General features: G+C 39.5%; 1 protein-coding gene across 2 annotated transcripts in view; it reads right to left on the bottom strand.

Annotated features, from left to right (window-relative positions):
• The window catches only part of col8a2 (collagen, type VIII, alpha 2), a 57,533-nt gene that overhangs the window by 7,467 nt on the left and 34,493 nt on the right, over positions 1–15,573 (bottom strand). The window lies entirely within an intron of this gene.

Raw genomic sequence — 15,573 nt, 5'->3', positions numbered from 1 at the left:
TTTTTCTGCGCTTGTTTGTAGGGCTGCACAATTTGGCCAAATGTTGTGTTTATATATCAATATGGATATAAAATAATAATAATAATAATAATAATATGTCAGATGTAAACGAACAGTGCTGCGCTACACTCTGAAACACGCAGCGCATATATTTATTTAATTAAATCACAGGCTTCTTACTAAGATTTCACTAAGCCATAACATGATTTCGGTTTTATTTAGATTAATTGAGCAGTCCTAGTAGCCTGGTAATACCAAACTCTGCTACTTCGCTTTGCTTCGTAGACTGGAAGGGCAGAATTGAAAAGCGTTTTCTTTCTCGCGGGGGAGGCGCTTGTCTGAAGTTTAAAATCATTGGTTACCCGTAAGCCAATCACATAACGTTTGGTTATGACGTGTGTTATGCGCAGGCTCAGCCGCATCTAACTTCCACTGTAAACACATGTATGATGCGAAAACAAAATCATCGAGCGAAATACCGGCTGTGAACGACTTTTGCAGATTATGTGAAGTAAATCTACGCATCCACGGTACAATCAGCGTCTACGTCACGGCTCTCAGCCCGCCCTCTGTTCGTTGATTGGCCGGCTGTTTTGAGGCCGGAGGAAAACGGGGAGATAGGTCGCTATCTCAGACTGAGTACAGAAGCGAACTGAAATAGCACTTGGGAGCACTTTGACTCGGCGCAGTAAAAAGTCACGCCTGAAAAATCCTCTCCCTCTCACTTCTGTCATTAGAACCAACGTGACTTTTTACTGCGCCGAGTCGAAGTGCTCCCAAGTGCTATTCCGCCATACATTATAGTTATCCTTTTTACCCGCTTAGAAAAGCGCCACGTTTTATTTTGTGTCACCATACTTGGTCGTGTAACTACTCGTGTAACTGTATTTAAATAGGGAAAACGTGGAGGTGTTTGGTCGCTTCTAACTTCATCTCTATTTGGTCCCTAATGAATGAACTGGGCTAAGCTAAAGTGCTATCAAAGTGTCGCCACGCGCCAGAGTGATTGAGTGCATGCATCAACTCGTCTTAGTTAAGGGAATAACATAGTTTAAAATGAAAAAACGGTGGAGTGTTCCTTTAAGGCCCCGATATACTTCAAGCAAAATCGAAGAACGGACTGGTGTGACGTCATTTCGAACAAAATCAGGCCAAAATGAAGTTCGTTTCTGGAGTTCGAAACAGCTTGCCGAAGCGAACTTTCGGGAAAAGTACACTCTGGCTGGTAAACACCTACGAACAACCATTGGTCTGTGGGGATTACGTAATAGGTAGGTGTGCTTTAAGGCTCCGCCTTCTTCGAGGTGGAAATCTTCTCCGGTTCATTTCTTCTGTTCAGTCCATTGAGTTCAGACGCGAGTAAAAACATGAACACACTGAAGAACTGCTTTATAGTAGAAACTGAAGTAACAATTCTAATCGAACACATTGAGACACTGACACTGTTTTTCATGTTTAATACTGTAATGCTGCTTGCTTTTAAACAATCTATTGTACAAAGTGCTATATAAATAAACGTGTCATGACTTTACGGGAGTGCCGAATTGTAGAGCTTCTGCAAATAAATCCACATCGCCATGATCAGATGCTTTCTTAACTGCTGTTTTCTCACCGCTGTCATTTTTGTTGTGTGTTTATTTAGAGAGGAAAGGCCGCAGCACATATTAACATATTCATCTAAACGCCGCTCTCAGCTGCATGGGCGGCGTCAGGATGTTCACTAACATTTTACAGCTGGTCACATATTTCAAACTTCTTTTCACCCCTAAGTGAAGAACGAAAAATAACACCGTGAGTATCGGGGCCTTTACTCATTGCATAATGTTTTCATCCCCTCTTATAGACAGAGTTCTTTACTCCATGTTCTTTACTCCGTGACTCATTTTTGGATACCTTATAGAGCATTTATTTTCTCTTCACTCTCCCGTTTATGTTGGCTTTACCAATGTGCTCGATTGGATTTCAAAGTCCTACGGCAGTCAGCATTACTGCTAGTAGTTGTAACACTGAGTGACAGTGGCATACATAAATGTGCTAGCCTGATCAGTGATGCCTGGCACAGGGACATGGCACATGAAAGTTCTTCTCAGCTTAATAGAAAATAACCCCTAACACCGGTCCAAAAAAAAAAAAAAAAAAAAAGCAAAAGTAAAGCCCATCATATAAAACCTTAGAATGAAATGTTATTTTAGGCCTTGTTTCAGTACTTTGTGGAAAAAAATCACAAAATCTTTGGGTTCAGTTTTTGGGTTTAGACAAGCAGCCTAGGTACACGGTCTCACTCGAGGGCCTGCGGAGATGCTTACAATGAGAGCCAGGAGGATCTTCCTACATGGCTGTCTGTTGGACGGGTCACTGGGTAGTTATTGACCCCATACAAGTTGCGCCTGGGCGATGAGGTACGGATGCCAAAGCCTAGGTAGGGCTCAGTGCCTCAGCGTTTGTTTAACCAGTCATTCCCCAAGACAGCTGCAGCTGTTTGCTTTAATTTACTGCAGGAAGGAATGATAATTTCATCCTCATGTTACTCGCACCAAATATTTATATTTACGCAGGTTTGATCAGGTGCATGGGAGAGACTGGCTGGGAGAAGAGGGTGCTGATGGCATCAAGTTGGGGTTTAACAGTGGGGATATTGAAGATGTCAGATTACTTCGGTCTGTCTGCTGTCTGTTCCTGCATTCTCTTGAGTGCTTGACACAGTTTGAGATTTGGAACAGGGGGGTATAATTCATGATACATTATTAAAGGGATAGTTCCCCAAAACTGAAAATCTATCATCATTGACAAAAAACAACAACAACAACAACAACAAAAATGTCATTCCAAACCTCTATGACTTCCTTTCTTCTCTAGAACATTTTTTTTTTCACTGTAAAATGTGTCAATGGGGTCCAGAGTGTTGTATCGGACCCCCTGATTGTCATTGCATGGGCAAAAACTGTTGATATAACTGTTTTATAACTGTTATAAAAAGTTTTTTTGTGTTCCACAGTGGAAAACAGTTGTACAGGTTTATTAAAGTGAAATATCCCGATTATTACAGAAGAAAGGAAATCACACAGGTTTGGAATAACATAAGATTGAGTAAATTAAGAGAGAATTTAATTTGGGGGAGAATAAAATAATAAATAAATAAACAAACAAACATTTCTTAACTGATATTTTCTTCATATTTTCTAACTTAAGTTACAAATATTTTGTTTCAAAGAATTTTTCTTAAGATTTCGTTTTTAAGACAAAACTTTAGAAGAATTAAAATACTTGAAAAAAAAAATCATAATAATGAACTTTTTAAAGTTATGATAACCTCCGAAGGTAAGATGTTTAATTAATGTATTGGTTTGTTTCAAATATAAAGTATTACAACATAACACTACTATTAATAATACATATTACTATTTAGACTATTTATCTTAAGAATCTGACCTCAGACATATGTATGACCAACTGTCCTGTGCTCTGATTAAATGTTAGATAGTTTATTGATTGAAACATCAACCAATCTTTCACTTTTGTACCCTGTGTTCTCCCAAGAGTGCCTAACCTGTGAAGCTTATGGGACAGAGCTTAAAGTCTGCTGATCTTAAATTCTGTCCAAAAGCACATCGACATCCTATCCATGGCCTTCACAGTTCACAGGTTTTGGTTTGCCGTTCTCAGCGGACCTGGCCAAGCCAAGACACATTCATAACCTACCTCACTTCCTATTTCAATGTGCTGTGACAGCTGAACTCTCTCTCGTAACCGCAGGTTTGAACACAGAAACTCACAGTCAGCCCGACTGCATCTGCAAGCATGAGACTTACAGGTCAGCTCAACTTTCTCCACAGTGCCACAGCTCAGCAAGAGACTCTTTAAATTCAAACCAAAGGTTAATGGTGCCCCTTTCTCAAATATAAACCATTTCCACAATTTGAACAGTAAGAGGCTCCTGTAAGAATCATATCAAAGGTTGTACACATTTGAGGCCCTTTCCATGAATAGGGTACAAAATCATGTCTAAAACTCCTTAAAAAGTTTTTTTTTCTTTTCAACAAATGGTCAGTGAAAGAAGGTGCTTAAGCTTCAGGAAATGTTACATAAACCATTTATTTTATATTGGCTTTACAATTTTTGGAAGGGTTAGTAGTGTTGGATATGTAAATAAATAAAAAAGCTTAAAACATTCATTTGTGTAACTTTTCATTTATTTATTCTCTAATAAAAAATATATACTTTAATCTACTAAATATATGTGCGCACAAACACACACATTGGGTTTCCATAACCCTAACCCTAAACACAACCCTTGCAGAGTATGATTTATAAGCGTTTTTCCTCACACGAAAAAATACAATGAATTAGGCTAAACATCAATTCAGCAAATTATGTCAAAGTATTATGAAAATACTCTTAATTGAACAGTAAAAAAAAGTATTATTTTGATTGTTTGATACTGTCAAGAAGGTGAGGACCTCTGAGGCTGGACAGGCCAAAATCCCACCTTACATAGGGGCTGCTTTTCATGCTAGGCTAATTTTATGTTAAATACTACCTATCATATCGAACTGCAGACTAAAAATGTGCATCTATTCAATCAATCAATCAATCAATCAATCAATCAATCAATCAATCAATCAATCAATCAATCAATCAATTATTTAAAGGAGGGAGACTAAATGTGTATTGTGAAAATTGTCTAAGACAGATACTAGAAATGCCTGTGCTGACCGACAAAGGCAGAATGCAAGTGGAAAGTTAACATTTAGTTTGTGCCTGTGTTGCATCCGTGGAAATCAAAAAAGAAAAGTATGGCAGAGCACATGTCCATCCATGTTAAACCACATCTGCAGGGAACCTGGTCCAACTGCAGCTCCTGCACTAGCTGGCCAGAGAGATGAGAAAACAGCCAGACATGGTCAGACTCGCTGTGTTTTCCCAATCAGCAAGACTCCAAACGGGGCACTCTGCGCCTGTTTGCTTTGCCTAATTCACTGTGGTTCACTGGCGTTTCCCTCTTTTATCATTTTCGATTTTCGTTTTTTTATTGTTATTCTTACTGGAATTTCGGTTCAGGGCTCTGCTGGGCTCCGGCAGGACAATTTGGGGCTTTGCTCCGGCCTTGAAGCCCTCCTACAGTGTGTAGCGTAGTGTTATGCTTTTCTGCCACCGAGAGAGCCGTACAGCGCTGCGGTTGCCATCTTATTTTACTGCCGCGTAAGGATGTGCAGTCCCAAAAACCATGAGTGAGCCTGGGTAATTAGTCACGTCTGTGTGAGCATCTGTATTTCTGCTCGCTAAAAAACTTGCTTCCTCCTAGTTCTCACATGTAGCCGTTTCCCCCTCCAGGAAAAACATGATCACAAGTCAAAGTCACATAAGCAGGGAGGCCAAGAGTAAGAAAGAGAGATTCAGACAAACAGGGCAAAAACAGAAAGCGACTGAGAGCATTGGTGGTATACAGCCAACTTGGTTAGTTGTTGAATAGTTGGCTGTCGTTGGTGGTGGTAGGGGGGTGGATGGCTGAGCCTTTTTTGGGGGTTGTGGTATTGTGGGAAGGATAATTTAAACGTTCTTAACAATGTGCCTCGCTCTGAGCAGGCGTCTTAACACTCAAAACGTTCAGAATCAGACATTACCCCTGTTCCACAGGCCGGTACAATCTGTTTATCTAATGTTTTTCTTGAAAAGCTCTGCAGACGCAGTAAAAAAGTCTCACGCAATCCGTCTGGCCAAGCGCTCAGCCATGCATGCGCACACTCTGTGTTTACAGCGCACAGCTGAGGTCTAAAACATAGATATGCACATAACAATGAGCGACTGCCAAATGTCTATAACACAAAAAATAAGGAGCTTCTGAATAACTAAAGCCAGTCACAAGCATTAAAGGTAAAGCCGTCCGAGAAGGAGACATTTGGCAAAAGGTGGTGATGGTTTATCTAAAGCAGATCTATGAAGAAGCACTTGAGTCAGATGCACATTAGAATTTACCGTAACAGCTAACAAAATTTCAAACAGAAATTGTTTTACGAGCAGAAAGAGAAACAAGGAAGCATTTGCCCCAGACATTACACATTTTATGGCCTTCCCATAGCGAGTCGGCCTCCAAATCAGAAAATAACATTCTTTCACCAAGACCAAAAATGAGCTTTAAAAGCATATCCATGTAATTCACCTCTAATCAGTCCCGTGAAACTCAATCAGAAAGACCTGTTCTTGTGCGAAAACAGGAAAATAAGAAAAACACAACGCATTACTTTTCGCTATACCACTTACGCTTACTGCAAGCTGGCAGAAAATTTGGCAAAACACTGCAGGGGCCAAAACCTACTGGCAGTAATCTCTAAAAACAACATGGCAGCTCAGGTGGTAACCAAGACACCAAAACTGAGTGAGCCACAAGTAAACAGCTCAAAAGGAAGCTATTCCCACTATTCATCACCTTAAACAGATGTCTCTTTCCATGTTTACTCTGGAGCTGTTAGACTTTTGCTGAGAAATAAACGAAAATGTATCAGTCCAAGTAACACGGAGAAGGAGTAAACATTGTTCGTTACATATACTACCGACATTATAACAATAAAGCGGGTTGAAAATCGACAAAGTTATACTTTTTACTAGCCTGGATGCCAGCCGAACTTAGCCCCGCCCACAACATTTGAGGTCGGGAAGTACGGTCTGGACTTGATCCGTTGTGGAGCAACTATGCTCGAACCAGAGCTGTTCGGACCAATCAAATTGTCAGGGCGGGCTTTATACGATTGAATTCATACGGTTATATGGTTGAATTCGTTTACAACAACTGAGAACTGAGATGTGTAGATTCCGCCAACTGTTATTAATACTGCGCATTAATTTTAAAAGAGGAACAGAGAACCACGATCAAGTTGATCTCATCTGGCTGATCGGAAAGATGCAGATCGGAAAGATGGATGAAGAACATACGTCACTTACTCCGTTGCACTGATTGGTTGTAGGTCTATCCAATTGAGTGCAGAGGCATTTTCCTTCCTGGTTCGGTTGAAACACGCCCCTTAATCACAGCCCAATGGAGCAGTATCAGACTCATATTCTGACTAGATTCTGAGTATGACGACGTCAGGCTAACTTTTTAACTTTTTGCTGCTGCGCTGCGGTAAGCTTTCTGCGTGCGCTTGAGCACTTAATTAGCATTTTAAAGGCTCATGTTTAGCTTTTCTCTGTAATGTAGCAGAATATTAGCAACAATGTTTCATATAATATTCTTTCTCAGCCCTGAAACTTAAATATATGAAGAGTTCAGATGCAAAAGCCTCTAAGTGCCATCTGAAATTTTCTTCTAGAATTATAATTTTTATCAAGCTCGTATATTTATGGTCAGTAATTTCACTTAAATGGCAATGAAAATTACTTAATGTGCCATTATAATGCAGAAGTTGCAAGAATATATGAATTGCATTTTTTTATGCATTCATGACATTGGGTCTCAAACCAACACAGTTTCACAGACAAGGCTTAAGCCTAATCCCAGATTAAAATGCACGTTTGTACTGTTTTAACTGACAGCAACTTGCACCAATAATAAAATATGTCAGTGCCATTATTTTGTCTCAAGATTCACACCAGTAATGTTTTTTTTTTCTAAGGCATGAATGTCCTAATTAAAATAAGGCCTGATCCTTAATCTAAACCCTGTCTATGAAACCAGGCCAGTGTTGTAGTGTTTTATGAACGTAAATGAAAGTGTGTCTGTGTGTGGCATGCGAGAGAGCGTGTGTGTTTGCACAGTACAAGCACATGTCTGTTTGAAAGGCACCATGCTTATGGAGTCAGTGAGAAAGGCGGAAATTGGGTCTGAGAGTTTTATTCCATAAATCAACTTTTCACCACGAGTTAAATCTCAGGAGGGGCCGAACGGTGCTTAACCTGTAACGGCCTCCTCGTCTGCCAATCACATATCGCTCTTTTTTCCCCCTATATAAACGATGTAATCGGCTACCCTAGTAACTATACAGCACTGCACAAACATTTAGGAACGCGGAGCTCATTTCCAACACCCTGCACATTTACTTTCTCTGATTGCATGGCATATTAGCGGCCACCGTGACCTAAGCCCAGTGTGGATATTAAAATGGAGGTTTGGCTAAATTGGCTCTCAGAGAGCATTTCTCAGACACGTTGACCTACAGAGCAAGTCTCAGAAGCAGACGGGTAATATGCAGCCGTCCCCCCTCTGTGACAACATTTAACAGAATCGGTCTATAAATCATCTATTTAATGCTGTCAGGGTCCTGCTGAGGTGTGACTTAAGCTGGTGTTTTGTTTTTCGCCCCTTTCCTTTTTTCCATCAGTGGGGCCTCCAGCCTGCCCTAGGGCCCCATAGATGTTATGCAATGGCCCTAAAGCCAATGCTCCTGTCAAGTTAAATGTGACAGATAAACAGTGAATTCAAGTGCCGCACTTCTACGGTTTAACCTCTTAAAATGGGGTTTGTGGATACTGTGGGAACATGTTTTTCTCAGGTAGTTCAGTTGAAGCTCCCTCTATCGTGCCCCTGAGGAAATGTTCTCTTAGACACAGTAAATAACAGACACTGGTCATCTTAGCTGTCTCGACTTCTTGGCTGTGCGAATGATGCACATACCTTTCGCAGTCTCGGGAATACAGCAACGTGTTTTTTTTTTTGCCACATGCCTTCTCAGACACACACATGTAGAATACACAAGAAGTGAGTGTTTAGGTTACACCAGCTGGACCATTAGCACAGGTGCTCCTATAGGTTATTATGGAGAAATTACTTTCTGTTTGGGTTTAATTAGACATTGGCCACTGGGGTGTCACATCTGAGACCATAATGAACATATGTTGTACTACTATCCCTTCTTCATTTTACTCTTTATCACTCATTCTTTTCAGATTTAAAGCTTTATTCGCATGATAAACAAGGGAATGTATTGCTAAAGCACTATATACGCAAAATCAAAAAACTTTTGTTAGTTACTCTGAATGTCGTGTAAATTCAGTGCATAGGCTATATACAAGACTTTCATTTCTAGATTGTAATTCTGGGAAACACTAGCAGCTTGCTATGCTACAAGCATAGTAGCATACACTGGAAGAAGTAGGCTATTACAGCTAAGCTACCCTTTAATAAATTACCAAGCTAAACTATCTAAATACTTAGTTTCTAAAACTACAAAATGTGTGGCAAATAATGACAAAAAAAGTGATGTCTGCTACTCTGCTAATTAAAAAATAGCTTTGGAATAGCAAGACAATTGCATTATTTTGAAAGTGACAAGCCTGTCTTCCTTACCTAGCTAGGTGTGTCTGTTTTTGGCAATGCCCAGTGAGTGGCACAAAAAGAGTGTTCAATTTTATCCAAAACCAATAAATGTGAATGTGTCAGTGTTTTATCTATCATAGTTCGGAAATGAAATATCCGACTAGTGTTCCACCTATACACTAAACACGATGCTAAACCGAACTGATAATGTTAGCAAAAGCAAACGAGAGATAAAACACATTTGCTGAAACAATTTGTATGAAAAGTAATTACATTTTTACTGCCTCTAGTGTTCACTTTACTTACAAACTTTAGTAAATTGTATGAATAGTTACATTTTTGGAGTTTTGCAAAAATATAAGTAGAGGCACGTTTCTCCAATAAGCCTAGGTTGCCCATGTTAGACCCAAGAAGCCCCTGCTGGTAGATGCCGTAGCTACACCATCTGGGACAAAAAGACCCTTTTGTCATTGGCATTCAAAATTAAGAATTTAAGATTAGTCATGGACAGATATTTGGCCTATATTCTTATGGGGAGATAGGGCTCCACTTTACTGTGTTTTGTTAGAACAGCCCACTTTTTAAAGTATTTTTCATTTTGTGTCTTCAGAATTTTATTTAGCCCATCTGAACTCCATTCGCAGGGATCCATCAAATATGTTTTGGTTTGTGAACAAAGCCCTTAGACTAACTGGCTGAGCACATCTCTTCAGGGGCCTGTGGAGGGTCGATGAGTTTAGGTGTGTAAAGAATCTAATGCCCCTCACTTTTTCTCCGCCGCACATTGGCCTGTTGAGTATAAGATGCATTGATATTTTTTCACCTCATCTTCATGAATTAAACTATTCTGTAATTTAGTCATTCATAATGGAAAACAAAGCAGGGCATCTGAGTTGAGCATATTGAACACTTTAAGAGACAGAAAAATGGCTGTGGAGAGAGAGAGAAAAAGTAAAAAGTCTCCAACTGAGAGTCACTTTGTTTTGTTAATTGTGGAGAAATATCCGATTAAGACAGCTGCAAATACAATCCAGGTGTTAGCTTCAGAAAAACGCTTAGCTTACAGGAAAACGCTCACATTCTTTCCTATTCCACATGAATATGAAAAAGAGACTTAAAAACGCTTTAATCAGGACTGATGCCTGGAGGGACAGTTTTCTTAGAGTATGAACAAATACTTGATAAACAGATTGAGGGTGCTGAACGTGTGTATAGTATGTGTAAAGAGACAACTGAGAAACAGCTGATAATTTTAAATCAGATTAGTATAGTATAGTTGTAGTTCTGTTTGTCCCTATGTTGCCTGTTCTCACAGAAAGCAAAATGTTTCTGAATTGACTGCTCTGGGACAAAAAGAATACAAATATGTATAAAATTAGGTTGAAACTCTTAGATACTAAAGGGGTGGTTCGGGATTTTTGACATCGGACCTCATTTTTAAGTCAGCCTGGTTGTTATTCATCAGTGGAGACATTTTTTTTTTTTAATTATCCAGTCCTTATATTTGGATAGTTAGCCGATGCTAGGCTAGCGCGAGTCAATGGTATATGTTAGCCAGCCATTAAAAACCGTTTTACCCACTCCACAGTGCACCAATCGCAAACCAATTATAACACTAGACTATCGATGTATATGTCCGTTGAGAGAATAATGTTAGAAATCAAACTTACCTTTCATCACATTGCATTAGTTATAATTTGTTCCCTGTAATCATAAGCCTTGTCTACAGCAGCAGCGGAGTTATATTGATTACCTAGGCAACCGAGTGAGCCGGTACACACATGACGCAAGTGTATTTACCTGCCGCTGGCACACTAACTGGAGCAAAGTAAAATTCCGCAGCTGCTGAGAAACTAGTTCCTTTGGGATCATTGAGATGAAAGGTAAGTTTGATTTCTAACATTATTCTCTCAACGGACATTTGCATCGATAGTCTAGTGTTATAATTGATTTGCGTTTGGTGCACTGTGGAGTGGGTCAAACGGTTTTTAATGGCTGGCTAACATATACCATTGACTCGCGTTAGCCTAGCATCGGCTAACTATCCAAATATAAGGACTGGATAATTTTTAAAAAAAAATGTCTCCACTGATGAATAACAACCAGGCTGACTTAAAAATGAGGTCCGATGTCAAAAATCCCGAACCACCCCTTTAAGGCTGAGTCTGAAATCACCCCATATACCCTTAAATAGGGCACTATTTGAGGGGAGAGCCATTTGCAGTGGTGCCACCGAAACCATTGTGGACGTTATCGAGTGCATTCATTCAATCACGTTCCCGCGTCTTGCCAGAAGATGCCACCCGCAGCTGAATCATCCATTTTCCAAACCGCTGGTCCAATGTGGGTACAACGTATCCAATATCATACAGGTAAACATCATTTTGAATTGATTATTAATTAAAGGAGCTGTATGTAAGAAATGTATTTCAATTAATCATAAAATGGCCCTGATATGTCACTAGACATTAAGAAATCATGTTCATTTCAAATACTTATATCACTGACAACAGTAGTCCGGCCAGGATATTGTCATTTAAAAAGTGAAGTTGCAGCCCTCAACTGATGTTGATGTTGTCATGTTGTGTTTTGGCCTGAAGCCCCACCCTCCACCTATCTACCAATCACGAAGTCAGTAGTGTTTCGGCATCGGGTTTGCCAGCTCTGCTCTAGTTACCACAGCTACGTAGCAGCCTACGTTCCTGCTGGATTCTGCAGCCTATCTGGCAACCTCGAGTCAGGGGGAGGGGATACACCACTCTACAGTAATTTGAAAGTGATTGCAGTACCAGTTTTGGCCACAATCTTACATACGGCTCCTTTAAGGTTTATAAATGCTAGTTTCCATGATCGAGTTCAAAATAAATCTTTACATTACTACTGGAGCTGCCAGTTTGCTAAGTTTCAAATTATTATTAAACAGCAATGCAAAAGCGGCAGGCCTATATTAGTGGAGTAATGTAGGGAATAGTGAATAAGGGCCTAGGGGGTGACTTCGAACACAGAATAAGATTCCAGTATTTGGGGGGAAAAGAGGTAAAGATAAAGTGTCATTTCATTAAAATCAATTCCTATACAATATCTTGAATATGAGTAGGCAAATTAAATATACAAATTAAATTAAAAATATATATTAGACAGCCACTCCGACAATAAAAATACACTGTAAGTAATAATCCAATAAGGAGCATAGTTTGGTTGACTGGCATGACCTGTGCTATGGCTGTGTTCCTGTTGAGTGTGTCTGGGTCTGACTGCCCTCCTCTCTCCACAGACACAGACACAATCTGATCCCCACGTCCTTCCTCACCTGCCCTGTCAACAGTCTCTGTTTTTCCCCTTACCACTTTTTCTTTCTCGCTTTCTCTCTCCCTTTCCTTTTCTCTCTCACTTCTCACTTTCTCTCTCCCTCTCATTTTCTCAACATCTCTCTCCTCTTTCCATTATATGTCTTTTTTGAGGTTGAGCTGGCAGTCTCTTTCTCTCTACTCATCTTTCTTTTTCACTACAAAATCATTTTAATTAGCATTTTTTTTCTTGTTTTCTTTGTTTTCTGTTAGAAATATCAAAACACCCTTAAACAAAATTAAATTCTATGAGAGAGAAATTTGTGCACACAAGAGACTATAGAAGCTTGTTTCCGCCACAGAATAAAAAAAACACAAACGGTAAATTGCATGTTTACAATATCTCATAATTCTGACATATTTTCATCAGAATTGTGATATAAACTTGCAATTGCAAGTTATAAAGTTCGATTTTTGTCAGATCATTTTTAAAGGTCATTCAAAGAAATAAAGGTCAGAATTGTGAATTGTCACAATTACCTTTTGTATATTTTTTATTCCATGGCATGTTCATGAGAAAAGTAGTTATTTTTATGAATTAATAATCCTTTTGTAACAGATCTTTTCAATTGTTTTGTTTTAACACTTCACAATAAGGTTTCATTAGTTAAAGCTGCAGTCCGTAACTTTTTTGGGTTAAAAATGATCCAAAATAATTTTTTTAGCAAATACATAACCAGCCAGTGTTCAAAATTATCTGCTTGCTTACCAGTGGTACTGGTGGATTTCCACAGGAAATTCGAGCATGTCTTTGAGTCATTACGTCACATCTGTACACTTAAAGGGATACTTTACCTCTGGAAAGATGAATGTATATTTAAATGGGGTCATTTATGTAGTAGAAATGTGAAATTATTTTTTAATTTGGAGCCTTCTAGACTGAGAAAAGCTAGAAAATGTATTTTTGGCTCATGTGGATGAAAGACAACAACTCCCAGAATGCACTTGCTTCGCTGCCCTAGGAGGCCACTCCCAAGCCACGCCTACCGGTAAGAGAGCAGTTAAACAACAAAGCTAAGCTACAAGTGAGTCTCCGTGACGACTCGAGTCTGCCCGGGTTTTTGAGATCACACAAAATGTCCGGGATTCGGCTTTTGCGTTCTACAGTCACCATTCATCATGTTTACTGTGGCCAGCAGGACGAGACTGAGGGCCGCGGGAGAACGACGCGAGGCCGGTGGTGTGATTACTGATGAGCGACACCTGTGAGATGCGTCTGTGAGACGCACCGGTCTCGTATCTCTCACAGAGGAGCGGGTATTTTCTTAGCAATGGTAAAACGCACATCAGCTGATCACTTGTTTAGCGTTCATGTAAACACTACATTCAGATTCACCAATCGGAATGAATTCAGTTAGATTGAAACAAAAGGTGTGCATGTAAACAATGAATGGCGACCGCAGAAAGCAAAAGCTGAATCCCGGACATTTTGGACGATCTCGATGGCCGGACATGTCCGGGAAAAAGAGGATGTACGGTAACCCCTACTACTCAGCTTTCTCCACAGAATAAGAACCCGTTAGCTTAGTTTCCAAATAAAAGATGGCTGACACTGTTTGTACATTCTGTGAGTGAGATCCCACCCTCTATGGGCAGGTTGAAAACATGCAGAACAAGCTACTACTACTACTGGCTGTAGTCTTTAGCCTCTGGCCAGAAAATCCTCCGATGACACAAAATGACGATTTTTGCGTCATCGGAGGATTTTTTCCAGACAAAAAATACATAAATCTCTCGTCTCAGGGGGATATGAGGGAGGAAAGCACGGTAATTCGAAAATACTACAGGTTTTCTACTGATACAAAGCTTAAAGCTAAATCCTGAAGTATCCCTTTTAAGAAGGTGTCCCGGCTAGTAGGCTATATTGCGTGTGAGGATGTTGGAGTTGGAGGATTTATAGCCTTTTCTCACAGCACTTGATATAAATAAACTTAGCAATTTGATGGCGTATCCATAAAGGTTCAAACGACAATCACCAGTGACAACTGGAGATTCACCCATTGTAAAATGCAAAAGCCTTCGGAGTGGCTACAGAAAAAAGAGACTGCAACCGAGCCCATGCAAAAAAGAGAATAATAAATTAGATAATAAACCGAACTACAGGTAGCCCTAATACACATTAAATGTAGTCACGCTATGCTGATGTTGTTAACATTAACAATTTGAGAACAAAGTATAATTTGCACGGTTTGACGTGATATGATAAGTGATCGTTAGATTGAATCAACGCGATTTACTGCAATGCTTTTTTCCCTAGTTGGTCAGGACAAAAGTGGATGTTACTTGCTTGTTCAGATGACATTTTCTGGTGAAAATTCTTATGTTGGTCATACTTCCAAAAAGTAGAATCTGTGATTCCGAATGACAGGATCCACACCGGCGCAGTGACTGACAGCCGCACATTCTCCTCAAAACACTGGATTCATCCGTGCTGTGCCGTGCCGAGGCACAACCCACGTAAAGTTGATAATTCCACTAATAACTACAATAACAAATTTCGAACAGAGATGGCGACAAAGAGGAAAAACTACGGACTGCAGCTTTATAGGGATACTCCACTTTAAAATGAAAATTCTGTCATCATATACTCACCCTCATGTTGTTTCAATCCTTTATGAATTTATTTCTTCTGCTGAACAGAAAGGAAGATATTTAGTCAGTAACCAGACAGTTTCTGGTCTCATTGACTTCCATAGTATATATTTTTTCCTACTATGGAAGTCAATGAGATCAGAAACTGTCTGGTTACTGACATTCTTCTAAATATCTTCCTTTCTGTTCAGCAGAAGAAAGAAATGCATACAGGTTTGAAACAACATGAGGGTGAGTATATGATGACAGTCATTTTACATTGAAACATTTAACATTAGTTAGATACTTTAGTTATCTTGAACTAAGAATGAATACTACTTCTACAGCATTTATTAGGCTTAGTTATTGTTTATTTCAGCATTTACTAATACATTATTAAAATCTTTT

The sequence above is a fragment of the Rutilus rutilus genome (genome assembly GCF_951802725.1).
Source record: "Rutilus rutilus genome assembly, chromosome: 11".
Lineage (NCBI taxonomy): Eukaryota > Metazoa > Chordata > Actinopteri > Cypriniformes > Leuciscidae > Rutilus > Rutilus rutilus.
Note: the sequence above shows the minus strand (reverse complement) of the source record. Positions and strands in the feature narration are given on the sequence as shown.